Genomic DNA, 12,922 nt, shown 5'->3' on the forward strand with positions numbered 1-12,922 from the left:
AATCAATCAACTAACGCCTGTCACCAGTCGATTTTAGAGGTTGAAAACAACAAATGCAACACATGAGCGTCGCGAATACAAATTTACTATCGACAAGTGATAATTTGATCTAGAAAACCAAAACAAGAGTGGAATAAAACTTGAAATGTTACTTTGGACGAACATGAATATGTTTTGAAATGAGATGACACAGAAGGCCGATGTACTTCACCAAAACAATCGATTTTGGAATGCTCTGGTAAAGAGTGATTCTTATTTTTCACTAGGCACTCCTCAAATATCACTTCCAGTGTTGGTAAAATCTTTCACAAATCTCAATAATTTTACAAGCAGCCTCGGTTGCAAATGTAACAATGCAATTTATTGTTAACACATGCAAGAGCAAGATCTACTTATTTTAAATTACTTGTTAGGTCAAATCAAGATGACTCGTATGGCGAATCGATTCATTCGGCCAAATAACTATTTCTGACAATTTTCTTGGTCGGCAACATAACTTATTTTTTTACTCTAGAGTTTTTTTCCTTATCACACAAATCGTTTCGGTACACGAAAGATCTTTTCGTCTTGAAGACTTTTCTAGCTTTTAAATGTGTTTTTGCCTAAAATGAACTTTTAATAGAAGGATCAGATACCCATAATATTGTATATCATTCGATCCAGCTAAACGAACTGAGCAAATGTCTGTCTGTCCGTGTGTATTTATGCTTTTCTAATTCGGAGGAAACTAATAAGAAATCATTTTTTTTCCAAGGTTTTCATTCTCATCTATTGTTATTTTTATTTTTAAAACCGTTTCCTACCAATATTAGCATCCCGTAGTAATGCTTTGGTGACACTGTCTCACGTGAAAATTTTCCTGTTTGAAAAAAGATTCGGATGTATCCCAATTTTCCACTGGTGTGTTTACTGACGAGAGTAAAAAAAATCCGGAATACTACTGGCATCAACTTTTGAAAGCTCTATTGAACTCATTAGGCCATAATTACTATGCGCATATAGCTCAAAAAATTCAGAGTTCGTAATGCTCACTCAATCTCAGGAGCACATGATTTTCCCTCACGAAAGTTTTCGGGGAGAAATCGCTTTTCGGGAAAGAAAAACAGCCTGGAGAGTGAAAACAATTTTTCGCTCACTTCGATTGCCACTAAACGTTGGTTTGCTCTTTTTCTTTCATATTCGAGTCTTTTCGTGGCATCATCAATGCAAATTGTAGTAGGGCAAAAGATCCGATAGCCGTGGGTGTTCCTATAGTTGCGGTAGTGTTATTTTAACAAAATCTACGAATTTAACGCAGCAACCCATATTGTCTATCAATTTGTTGACCTGTCGTTACTCGAAATAAAAGAAAACAGATAAGAAAATCCCTCCAAATCGGTAAAATATCACTTAATTACCATATCTTTTTCTCGGCTTTGCACCAATAGTTACGGTAGCGTTCTAATAGTTGCGAGTCCCATAAGAAAACAATGGGATTCGTAACTATAGAAACACAAATTAAAAAATACCGCAACTAATGGAACACTGCACCAATAATTGGAGGCATCATTTTAGGTAACAATAATGGTTTCTGCAGCGTTTGGAATACTTTTCGTTTAAAATATAATTGACGAGTTGTTGGATAAGTACTTAAGGTAAGCGACATGAAATATAGATGTGGTTTTAGCGAAGAAATAGTGGAGGGACGTGCTTAGTTCCTCCACTATTGGGTTTTTACCCTAGCTTATGTGGAACAAATAACTTAATGCTTTCATACAGATAGCGTGGTGGTGTGGCTAAAGTAAGCGCATCCTCACAGCTATTATTGTTACTATTCTGGGTTCTAATCCCGGGCCGGCCATACAATTTTGTGATTGTTCTGCGATAATTCTCGCGAAAAGTGAGTGAGAGGTAAAAGTAATGAAACGAAAAAAGATTTTCATCTAATAGGCAACATTTTCGTTTATCTTCCAATGCTAATTCTAGAGAAAAGATTGATGGGTGAAAGATGATCCTCAACAAAAACAACGAAACAAGATTTTCCCTTGGAACGAAAAACGCTTGCTTTGATCTCATTGAAATGAAAAGTCGAAACCCTGCAAAAAAATTAGGAAAAGATAAGTTTTTTTATGTTGTGTCAGCGAACACGAGGCTCTACATCTCTCTTAGGATGTAATTGCAGTGACAAAGCATAATTATTGACAAAGCATCCCCTGGCTCTATACATTACACTGTTTGCCTTATAAAACAATGTTAAAATAATAAGATATTCGAAAAAATAGGTAATGTTATTTCTAACACTTTTTGTCACATTTTCCTTCAAAACAGTTTTATTTAGGTTTGGGCGAGAACGACCCACTATGACCACATCTTTTTCAATTCTCGTGAAATCAAATCATACTTATTAAACAGAGAGTGGGACATCATGAGACAACTTGTCAAACCCACGCCAATAACTTGCAACAGAGATTTTTTGTTAGGCTAAGTTTGTGTTTCTTTCTCATGATTTAATTATCCGTTCAAGTGGACTATAAAAGCTTAACCGCCCTGAAGCGCGCATCATCTCCATCATTATCCCACGTAACGGCGAAACTTCCTCAAGATTTATCAAGAAGGCAGTCAACCGTTACAATGATACAAACTAGCGAAAGAATAATCCACATAAAATATACGACCATTATTCTATTTTTATAACTGCACCAGAAAGCACTTTCCCCGCAGTGATTGTGACTAATTTTCAATTACCACACCCGAGTTTTCCGCTCCATGCAAACACAGAGGAGATGCTGGCATGCCACTTGCTAGCTTTGCTTACTCAAGCAACCATAAAGCTCAGATTTTATTTTTCAATTTCCTTGCTTTGTGCAAAACTTTGTCTCTAGGAGTCCCTCTGTTGTTGTCAATGTATACAAGAGTAAACTAGAATGTAAAAGAGTATCACAAAGTTTTTGTTTCTTCCTCCAGCGCTGGGGCTGCGTTGGCTCACAATTGAAGCAGTAACGCAAACCAAAAGAGCTCTCAACTTGTCACAATGACGGCAACAATTGCCATAGCAAAAAAGAAAAGAAAAGTAGAATTCCCGCATTATACCCATCCCATTGATCCCGCGAGTCAAGCTGCCGTCCGTCCGCAGTCAAGTCACAGAACTATTAACAAACAAAGAAACGCTTCGCGGGTGCTGGCAAACTGCACTTGCATTCCGATTGACGAGGACACGATTCCCGGCTGCAGCAGTACCAGTGTCGTCGGTTCGTGGAAACCCCCAGCGGCATTAGCGCGAAAATCGAGCAAACTTCGAATCGATGCGAAATTGCACTCCCGAGAAGCATTCACGTGCGACAAGTGACTTGTTGGTGCCTTCGGTGTGGGGTTATTGCGGTTTGCCATGACATTGGAAGTTTATTTAGCCACGGTGCAAAACGGTGAGTGTTACTACGCGAGGTACCGCGAAGCTTGCGCCCCAACAAATGGACGAATCAAGATGAACAAAACCAAAGACGAGCGGAAGTGCCTTTCTGCACCACGGCAATGTACAACTTCCGCTTCGTGTTTAATCCCAATTAAGTTGGCCGTGGCACACCTTGGAATTATGGGGCACTGTGTTGAGTTTTATTGCAGATTTGGCGTGCGTGCATTTAAGTGGATCTCGATTCGATGCAGCAAGGCTTGATTAGGAAACCACAACCTGATTTTTTAATCCAGAGAATTAGAGGAAAAACTAAACCTATCATTTGCGTAGAATTAAAATACACATGAAAAAGAAAAAAAAACGGTATTGAAATAGACAGGAATAAACATCTCATCATATTTGATGCACACGGAAACATAAATTAACTCCACAACAACATTTGAAAAAGGTGTAACGCTGGGTAGATGCAGTTCTAATTGTTGAAATATCATTCATGAGGAAACTACCTTCGTCTGCGTTCTAATTCCCGTCCTAGGCTCGAAAATCTATAAACGAGGAACTTTTTTGCTATAACTAATATTATTTATTTACTTACTTAATTCGCCTTCGACTAGGTCGCACAGACTACTTCTAATAATACAATACAACGCGAAACATAATCTTTAATATTACAGAAAACAACAGAAATATGGAATATGAACAAACTTTAGATCATGAATTTTTAAATATTATCTTTCACAATTGTCCGGTTCGTGGGTCTCCATACAGCATTCGCGTGGTTAACGAATTCACGGCATCGCACACCTGGTGGCCAGATCGATGAAGTCAGTGGTCTGCTTCTGTATCGGGCATCAATAACGACTTTGAACGAAACATAATCGAGTGTAGAGATGTTTTGCCATGGTGAGACCAAGCATTTTACCATTGACACTTTTTCAGCTCCGATGGTTTCGCAAACCATTTGCTCTATTTCATGATCGGTAACGTCATTTCCTATGTTGGAAATGTAAAGATTCGTACTGTTGATCGTATCTTGAATTTTGCTATCGATTCTCGTAGATGATAATGGCGAAACCTTTTGACGCGAAGTACTCATTTGCTGTTCTAGCGCGAATTGGTTCGATACGGTAGAATTTGATTCCAGACTAGTAACTATTTTGCTAATGCGCTCCACCACGTTCTTCAATTGAATGAATTCGTCCTCCGTTGCCTTCAATTCTTTATTATCTGATATTGCCGGTTGTCTGAAGCGTCCGTTTTCAATTGCATGCCTACATGAATCGCACATCCAGAATATGTTGGAATGTAAACATGCGCATCCTTCGTCGTAGCTTAGTCCTACACATTTTGCATGGAATTGATGACGATCATTACAAAATCTCTCACAAGACACGACGATATCTTCGGGGCAAAGTTCAATTTCACAAGCTTTACAATGATACGGGACGTGAGAATGACGTGAATTAGATGACGGACGAAAATGTATCTACTAGTGGTAAATCGCATGGATTTCAGACTTATTTTTAGGCTCCTTACTTTTTCCGTATGCAAAAATTGAAACTGATAAGTTTGGTGGGTGCTGATGGTCTAATGACGATTATTCTGCCGTAGGGCAGAAGTTCTTGGATGTTGGTTCGTCCCTCTCTTCTTACTATGTATATTTGGCTTAATACCTGTCGTACCATCTCTAATTGTTATTGACGCTCTACAAAACGTTTCCTACTGTTATACTTTTCTTACTAACAACTGGAAACTTTCCAACGTCATAAAGTTCTTCTTTGAGGTTTCAAAGTAATCCAGCTGAGATTCTCGTCGATAAAGATATAGAAAAAACTTTGCTCCAGTAAGTGTCCAACTATCGATTACTTCCTTCCATGACATGTATAAGGGCAAAGTCGAAAACACATTTCAATTGTTGGCGAAATCCTTGCTCCCGTCTGTAAAGCAGTGATTTATCTTTAGTCATTATCAGGATAAAATAGATGCTGTCCACATTTTTTTTTTTTCAAAATTATAATCAAATTCGGTCAAATATTTTTGAACTGAAGTTTGAATTTCTGTGGATGAAAAGCAGTTTTGTCTAGCAACAGTAAGTAAGTCTAACAACAGGTTGGCAATCCGTTAGTGGTCATAAAACAATCACTAAAATTGTGAATCTGAAACGTAAGGATAAGTGACCGCCAATATTCATTACTATTGATTTGGAAGGGCCTCAAGTGCCTTTTTCAGCTGTACAACGAGGACATTACGTTGATGACCGATAGGGAAATGCACTTAAAGTATTATACTCAAGACCGAACTGGAGGGAAGCGGATTGAAACCAACGAACATCTTCACTGAATTACGAAAGCGTGCTTCTACAAGGAACCAACCAAGGCCGAAAGCTGTTCCAGCTCCAACAGTTTCCGATCGAATCTTGCCATCTTTACTGACCCTGGTCCTTCAACTGCTACAACCACAAAACGTCTGGCAACTGCCGCTGCTTCCGTTCTACCGCAGACATCAGGGTCTCAAGGCTCACAAGCTCCTATTACTGCAATCGGGAAACGAGCTGATCTCTAATGATGAGACAGCTCCTTTTTACACTTTCTACACTCAGGAGCAACTGCCGATTTGAGATTCAGGCCACGCTAGACCTGTTCATCATCAATATGGACAACCACATCTCGCAGTGCCAGTCGTTTTTTCGAGACCTCAGTTTGGAACACTTTCCGACAACCAACACCAACTCTTCCAATGAAACAACCACCGAGCAAGCTGGGAAAGGTCGTTTGGCCGGAAGTTTTTCGGCCAAAAAGCGCATATTAGGCTAAAAGTAAACTAGAGGAATATTTTTCGGCCAGATCGAACGTTTGACCGAAACGGTTATTGGGTCGAAAATGGTTTGGCTGAAACTGACATTTAGCAAAAGGGACACAGCTGAAAATGTCATTCGGCCAAACTGGTAATTTATGCAAGAGCCTTAGCATTAAGTATAACAGTTCATAGTTGGTACTCCATGATTGACTTTTTTTATAATCTATCATTTTTTTAAGGAGGCTCTTTTGCGCTACGAAGCCGAAATGAAGTTTTATTACAATTTCATTCCTTGAGAATATTGATAGTTTTTGAACCAAAAGACTTGCTGTTTGGTTGAGGTTTGGGAATATAACAATACAGTAGGGAAGGAAGGGAATTAGGGATGCTTAAGTAATTACGATGCTGATGACATTTTTGGCTATGTTTCACATCTATTACGGAGAGGTGAGCCAGCCAAGGGCTGAAAACCTCTTAAATAAAGACGATAATAATAATAATCTATTACGGGATCAACAAACATTTTCTTGGAAAACAGCAACAAGAGAAAGACAAACGAAAGGTTAACAACAGACACTGAAATGGACAACAAGAGAAATACATTCGTGGTGGAGTACGACTGACAAGGAAATGGGCGGACTCTGATAACAGTCTAATATGATCAACTTTCAAACATTGGTGTACAATTCGTATTCGAGATCAATGCTCACCAGCACTTCCCTAATAGGCTTTGGTTGTTTTCCTCGGAGATGTTCAGTTAGTGCAGATAAGGGACCGCAATGCTCCTCACACGCTTATAGGGGAAACTGGGGTAATATGCACCCCCGGGGCAAAACGACCCTTTGACGTTTTTTGTGATGTTTCCGGCAGTTTTTCGAGAGTATTTACTACAGCGCATGTAGTTCGGATCTCGAACTACCAATCCAGCAGTAAACATTCTTTAAAATATGTCTGACACACCACCAAAAATGCCAAAAGGTCGTTTTGCCCCGGGGGTGCATTTTACCCCAGTTTACCCTACGACATAATCAATATCCTAATAACCTACCCCGTAAATAAAGAGATTGCCTTCCGAGCTCTCCACGCTAAAAAGACGTGCAGTTTTAAAGGATATATTATTTGCACTCACTTTAACAAGTGATGCTATTTATGAGAGGAGATTTTATTGAATGCGAATATAAAACGTACATTAATTGAGGCGAAGGATTGTATTTGAATTAAAATGCTGTGGTTATTAAAATTGTATTTCGAAATTCGAGAAGTTATCGCTAGCGACAACTCGCCTATTATTCTCAAATTATTATAACAATCAATATCGTCTGAGAATAACTCAGCGATAAACTGATCTAATCACCCGGATCTCGCAAAAGGTCTGAGTCCGATAAAAAACACGATCAATCGCGCACTAATTAACACAAAGCACATAATAGAACTGAACACTCGGAATTCGCGAAAGATCCGCGCTTGATTCGAAACATGATCAATCCGTGATTGACTGTACTGAATAAATTATTTCCCGATCGGGCAAATCAAATAAAACACCAAGACCTTGATAAAGTAAGGATCTGCATCCTTTGCGAAACACGATCAATCGTGCACTCTGTAGTTCGGCTGAGTGGTGGTAGGCCATTTGGCATAAAGCCCTTTTTTCATAATGGCATAAAGTAAAAATTCAAACAAGAAGAAAGATGAGCTTCGTCATATAACAACCATTGGTTGTCGGATAGTGCTAGCAGAAACATTGAATTGTTATATATGGATTGAACAATCAATTTTTGAAGCGTAATAACATTTTTAGTAGACCTTCCAGTTAAGTACTTTCTTCTGCAAAGTCTTTCAGCATCGTTCAGACTATATGATAACATAATGAATCACGTGATTTACGATACATTGAAACTGCTTACAGCAAAAATGTGAAAAAAATACGTTTTCCCTTAACACGCCGAATACCCAGATCAAATTTGGATGAAACTTGAAATTCAAATCGCTATATCGCTATATACCCATCTCATGTAGTTTCATTAAACTGGTGTTCTTTGTTTCTAGAGATGCTCAGTTTTTCCCTTAAATGACGTGAGTCAGGACTCTGCCAATCAAAAAAATTTAAAATTCGGTTTACTTAATGTAATTTAGCATAGTTCACTATTATTCCATAAGGAAATGCCACATAAACTTTTTGAACATCCCTAAACACCTTTGGAAGGGTCTACTATGTTGGAAAACGAAACAAAACAGCGCTCAAAATGACTTTATTTCAACTATTTCTCAAACAATTTTGAGCCGGCTTTTACTCATAAATGTGTTCAAAAATTATTCCTGAGGAGATAAATGCCGTATTACAAACAATATTCCCACAGAAATTCCAGGTTCTCCAAATCGTTCTGAAGTTCAAATCAATTGATCTACCAGGTCAACTACGTTCTGTAACACATCGACGTCAACCCACCAAGCCCACACATGTCCGTAGAGCCTATGGGTATAACTAGCAATTCAATTATGCCTAAACCAGTTGTTCTAAGTTCTCCAAACTGTTGCGGAGTTCAGATCAATTGGTCTACCAGGTCAACTGCGTTCTGTATTACAACGACGTTTACTTTCAAAATCGAGTATTGACCTACGAGACAGACGAAAGTTTGTGCATCACGGCAGTGTCCCACAGGGATCAATTCTGGGTGCATTGCTGTGGCACGTGATGTACGATGGTGTGTTGAGATTGAAGCTGCCGCCAGGAGTCAAGTTAGTGGTATTCGCCGATGTCATAACCATAATCGTGTATGGATACTCAATGTATGCTTTTTTCAGCTCAAGTAAAGGGAAGATGTAATTCCTTCCTTCAAAGGATGCATTCGCCCGGCAGAAGGCAAGAGATGATATGATTAATTTGTTCAATTAGGAAAATTGCTCGGTTTAAGGCAAGGGAAGATATGAACCTGCTTTCAAAGGATGCATTTGACCGTCAGAATGCAAAAAGTGGTTCAGACATGGCCTGTCTTGGTAAGAGTAGTCACCATGCTACTACCCAAGCTATTCCTGGGTGGACGTTAGGCAGAATAACAGCGATTTCAACAATGCTGTTCTCACAACTGGCCCTCTACTAAAATTTCAATTTCTGTTCGCTTCATACTCGTCGCTCGCTTGTGGCACCTACCCATAATGTTCTTCATTGTTGCGCTCCCTCTTACTTTGAACTTTAGATGTTGTACTCACCGATAAATCCCAATAAATCAATAATGATTGACAAACGACTTTATGCCGAGCGACATTATTCCAAACGGGGTATAATCGGCTGAATTGGTCACTTAGCTGAAAATGTGGTTTGGCCGAATGTGCCAGTTGGCGGAAAAGGCCGTTTGACCTAAAATGTTATCTGCCGTTCGACAGAACAGAGAAATGTAGTTGAAAATGTTGTATGGCCAAACAACAGCGAATGTGAAAAAAGAAGTGATTATTGGTAATTGAGAAGTGATAACTAAGAAATGATAAGTGCGGAATGGGAATTGGGTAATACGTCTAACTTTAAAGTCCTCATTTATTATTTCTCACGGTGAAAAGTGAGAAATGAGAAGAAAAAAGTTGTGTTTTCTCACATTTCACTAGTTTATTTTTCACTTCTCACAATGAGAACTGAGAGGCACTAAGTGAGAAATGGGAAGTTCACACTTCAAAATTTCAACATTTCTTCATAACTTTTTCTGTCAATTGTAGCGCGTGATCGATCGCGCTATCGCTTGCCGTGATTGCTAGCGCGGAGTGAAAAATAACGATAAGATCTTCGATTAGCAGATTAATCAATGCACGATCGTTTTATCGGTTAGTACGATGGCTTGCTGGAAATGAGAAGGGTCATTTGGCAAAAACCCATTCGGTCGAAAGCCATTTGGCCGAATATAATACCACTAGGCCGAAACCCATCAGGCCGAAAGTCATTTGGCCAGAGGTCGTTTGGCCGGAAGGGTCATTTGACCGAAAGGGTGATTTGGCCGAAAGCGTCGTTTGACCGAATGGGTAATTTAACCGAAAGTGTCAGACGTCTCACTACTCACTTCGCGCTTTTTACTTTTGACAGTGAGAAGTGAGAAATGAGGATTTAGAAGTGAGATGTCTCACTCCTCACTCCTCATTTATCACTTTACGCTGTCAAAAGTGAGAAGCACAAAGTGAGTAGTGAGACGTCTCACTACTCACTTCGCACTTCTCACTTTTCACAGCGAGAAGTGATAATCGAGAAGTTAGAAGTGAGACGTCTCACTTCTTTCTCCTTATTTCTTACTTCTCACTGTAAAAAGTGATTAGTGCAAAGTGGGTAGTGAGAAATCTCACTACTCACTTTTCACAGTAAGAAGTGAGAAATGAGGAGTGAGAAGTAAGACGTCTCAAACGATCCTTTCGACCAAATGACCTTTCCAGCCAAACGACCCTTTCGGCCAAATGACCCTTTCGGCCAAACGACCCATTCGACCAAAAGACCCATTCGGCCAAATTACTTTCGACCTAATGGTCTGTTCGGCCAAATGGAATATTCGGCCAAACAACTTTCGGCCTAGTGGTATTCGGCCAAGTGGTATTCGTTTTTGTCTTTACTTTCGAACAGACATACCGTGTTAGAAAGTCGCTTACCAAGGTGACTTCCCTTAAAACTAACCCTCTCCTAGTGGGCATCGCTATTAGTCTCGAATTAAAGAAACTTCAAAGTATGTACAGTAAGAATAACGGCCAATCAGGACTTACAATTTCAACTACGATGCATAAAGTCAATCAAGCTAATCAAACGGCCAAATGACATTCTCGACCAAATGGCTTTCGGTCAGATAAATTTTGGCCGTTCTCCTGAGAGTCTTTCGCTGTCAACGTCAGTAACGACACTTTTGACAGGATTTGACACTCCTTATGATATCGATCTTAAGCTTCCTATTGGTCGTCAGATAAGAATTCAATTTATTGATACACTCACCAAAGATTTGAGTCATCTGTAGAATATTACTCGCAGGCAGCACCCACAAACTGGACTAGCTGTGCTCAAGAGATGTTGCACTTTGTAACCTTGCAAGTTCCAAAGCAGTAGAGGAAAGTGTTATCGCGATTTTCACTATTTGGATAGTATATGGAACGGTGGTACGGTTTTAGAACCCTATTACGCGGGCATGTGCTACCAACGAATGGGGATGACAAACTCCCCAACAGATGGCGCTTGTTGGTAGCTGGGTGACAGAATATAGGACGGAAGTCGGGAAATGACACGAAGAATGTCGAGAATGGGGAGAAAAAGACCTGGATGACTGTATGGGTGGGGACAAGGGATTCTGAGTGGAGATTGCTTTCGGAGGAGTTGAATGTAAAGCCTCGTGGCGAACAGTCTTTTCTTTTCGCGGAAATTAAAGCGAGTTTCGAAACGTGCGATTCGCGCAATAGTGCGTGAGTCATCAAGAACAGTTCGGTCCAAGTTTCGGGAACCGGCCAATCGAGTGACAGCAAAAGATTTCGGCTTCCATTTATCATCGCCACCAATACGAAACGCGACTGTGTAACTGCTTTTCTGGTCTATTCCGTCAGCTGCTTGCCAGCGAGGCCATCGATCGTTTTACCGCCGGCCCAGCTTCGCCTTTACGGTTGCCGTTGATTCTGACCGTCGCCCCGCAAATCTGTTGGTCCAGCTATCGCCGCCGTTGCCGCCATCGGAAATCCTGCCCAGTGCTCAAAAAGCCTGCTGCCCCAGTTACCGTCGCCGCTCCATTCGCCGGTTAAGTTATCGCCGCCATCGTGAATAATCCTGACCATCGCTAAGCAAGACTACCGCCCCAGTTACCGTCGCCATCAGCATTCCTGCCCCACTGTCAAGCCTGTCCACCTATTACCGTCATCGCGATTGTCGCTGATCCAGTGCGTCGCCCAGTCAGCCTGCTAGCCTATAGTTGCTGCCGCCATCGCGATTCTCGCCGTGATATCAGCCGTCCAAGCCCTGCCACTTCCGCCCATCTCCAACCTGTCAAACTACATTATTGGACCCCTCCCCCTTCATCAAAGACTAGAGTTTCCAGGAGAAGCACCACCACCCGGTCCGTCAATAAGGCCGAACTACTTAACGATCCTGTCAGGGACTACCCTACGGGTCCAGCCTTACCAATTCACGGCCTTGTCGTGTAGCATACGAGTGAGTAATATAAGTTCCAAAAACTAACCCACAATTCCGTTGCTAACCAGATGCGAACACCTCCCCGCTTCCTCAAAACGACCCTGGGACTCGATGACCAAAAAGAGGCCTTTCGCGCCCACCCCGTTGGCTGCCATAGGTTAGACCAGTGGCCTGGGGTTTTAATCGGATTCCCCTTCTGGGTTCCGGACAGAAATCCTCGAGGGCTAAAAGAGCCGTACCAGTAGAGAATAACAACTTTCACGATCAAGATTATCAAAACCTGAATGGGGGACTTGATGTCTTATAGGATTTTTAAACAAGATCAGCGTTCTCTCATACTGCGCCAAACCGTTCTGATAACTGATCAGAATATTAAAATCCAAGCCTCGACTCATTTCCCATTGAAACAGAGGTGGTTTTAGATTATTTGCAACACATAAAAACTAATCGATTAATACGTATTTCATCCCATGAATTCAACTGGAAAATAAACACTTGTCATAAGACGAGTTTGTACAATCCCATTTAATTCCACCACTTAATTGTATCTTGACAGATACGTATTTCGACCTCAACAGTAAGGAAAATAAAGTTTGAGGCCACTGTTA

The 12,922-nt window shown here is 40.7% G+C and overlaps 1 protein-coding gene across 1 annotated transcript in view; it reads right to left on the reverse strand.

The window, feature by feature from the left end:
- The window catches only part of LOC134217692 (sodium-coupled monocarboxylate transporter 1), a 264,070-nt gene that overhangs the window by 51,611 nt on the left and 199,537 nt on the right, over positions 1-12,922 (reverse strand). The window lies entirely within an intron of this gene.

This window comes from Armigeres subalbatus, chromosome 2 (assembly GCF_024139115.2).
Source record: "Armigeres subalbatus isolate Guangzhou_Male chromosome 2, GZ_Asu_2, whole genome shotgun sequence".
NCBI classification, from domain to species: Eukaryota; Metazoa; Arthropoda; class Insecta; order Diptera; family Culicidae; genus Armigeres; species Armigeres subalbatus.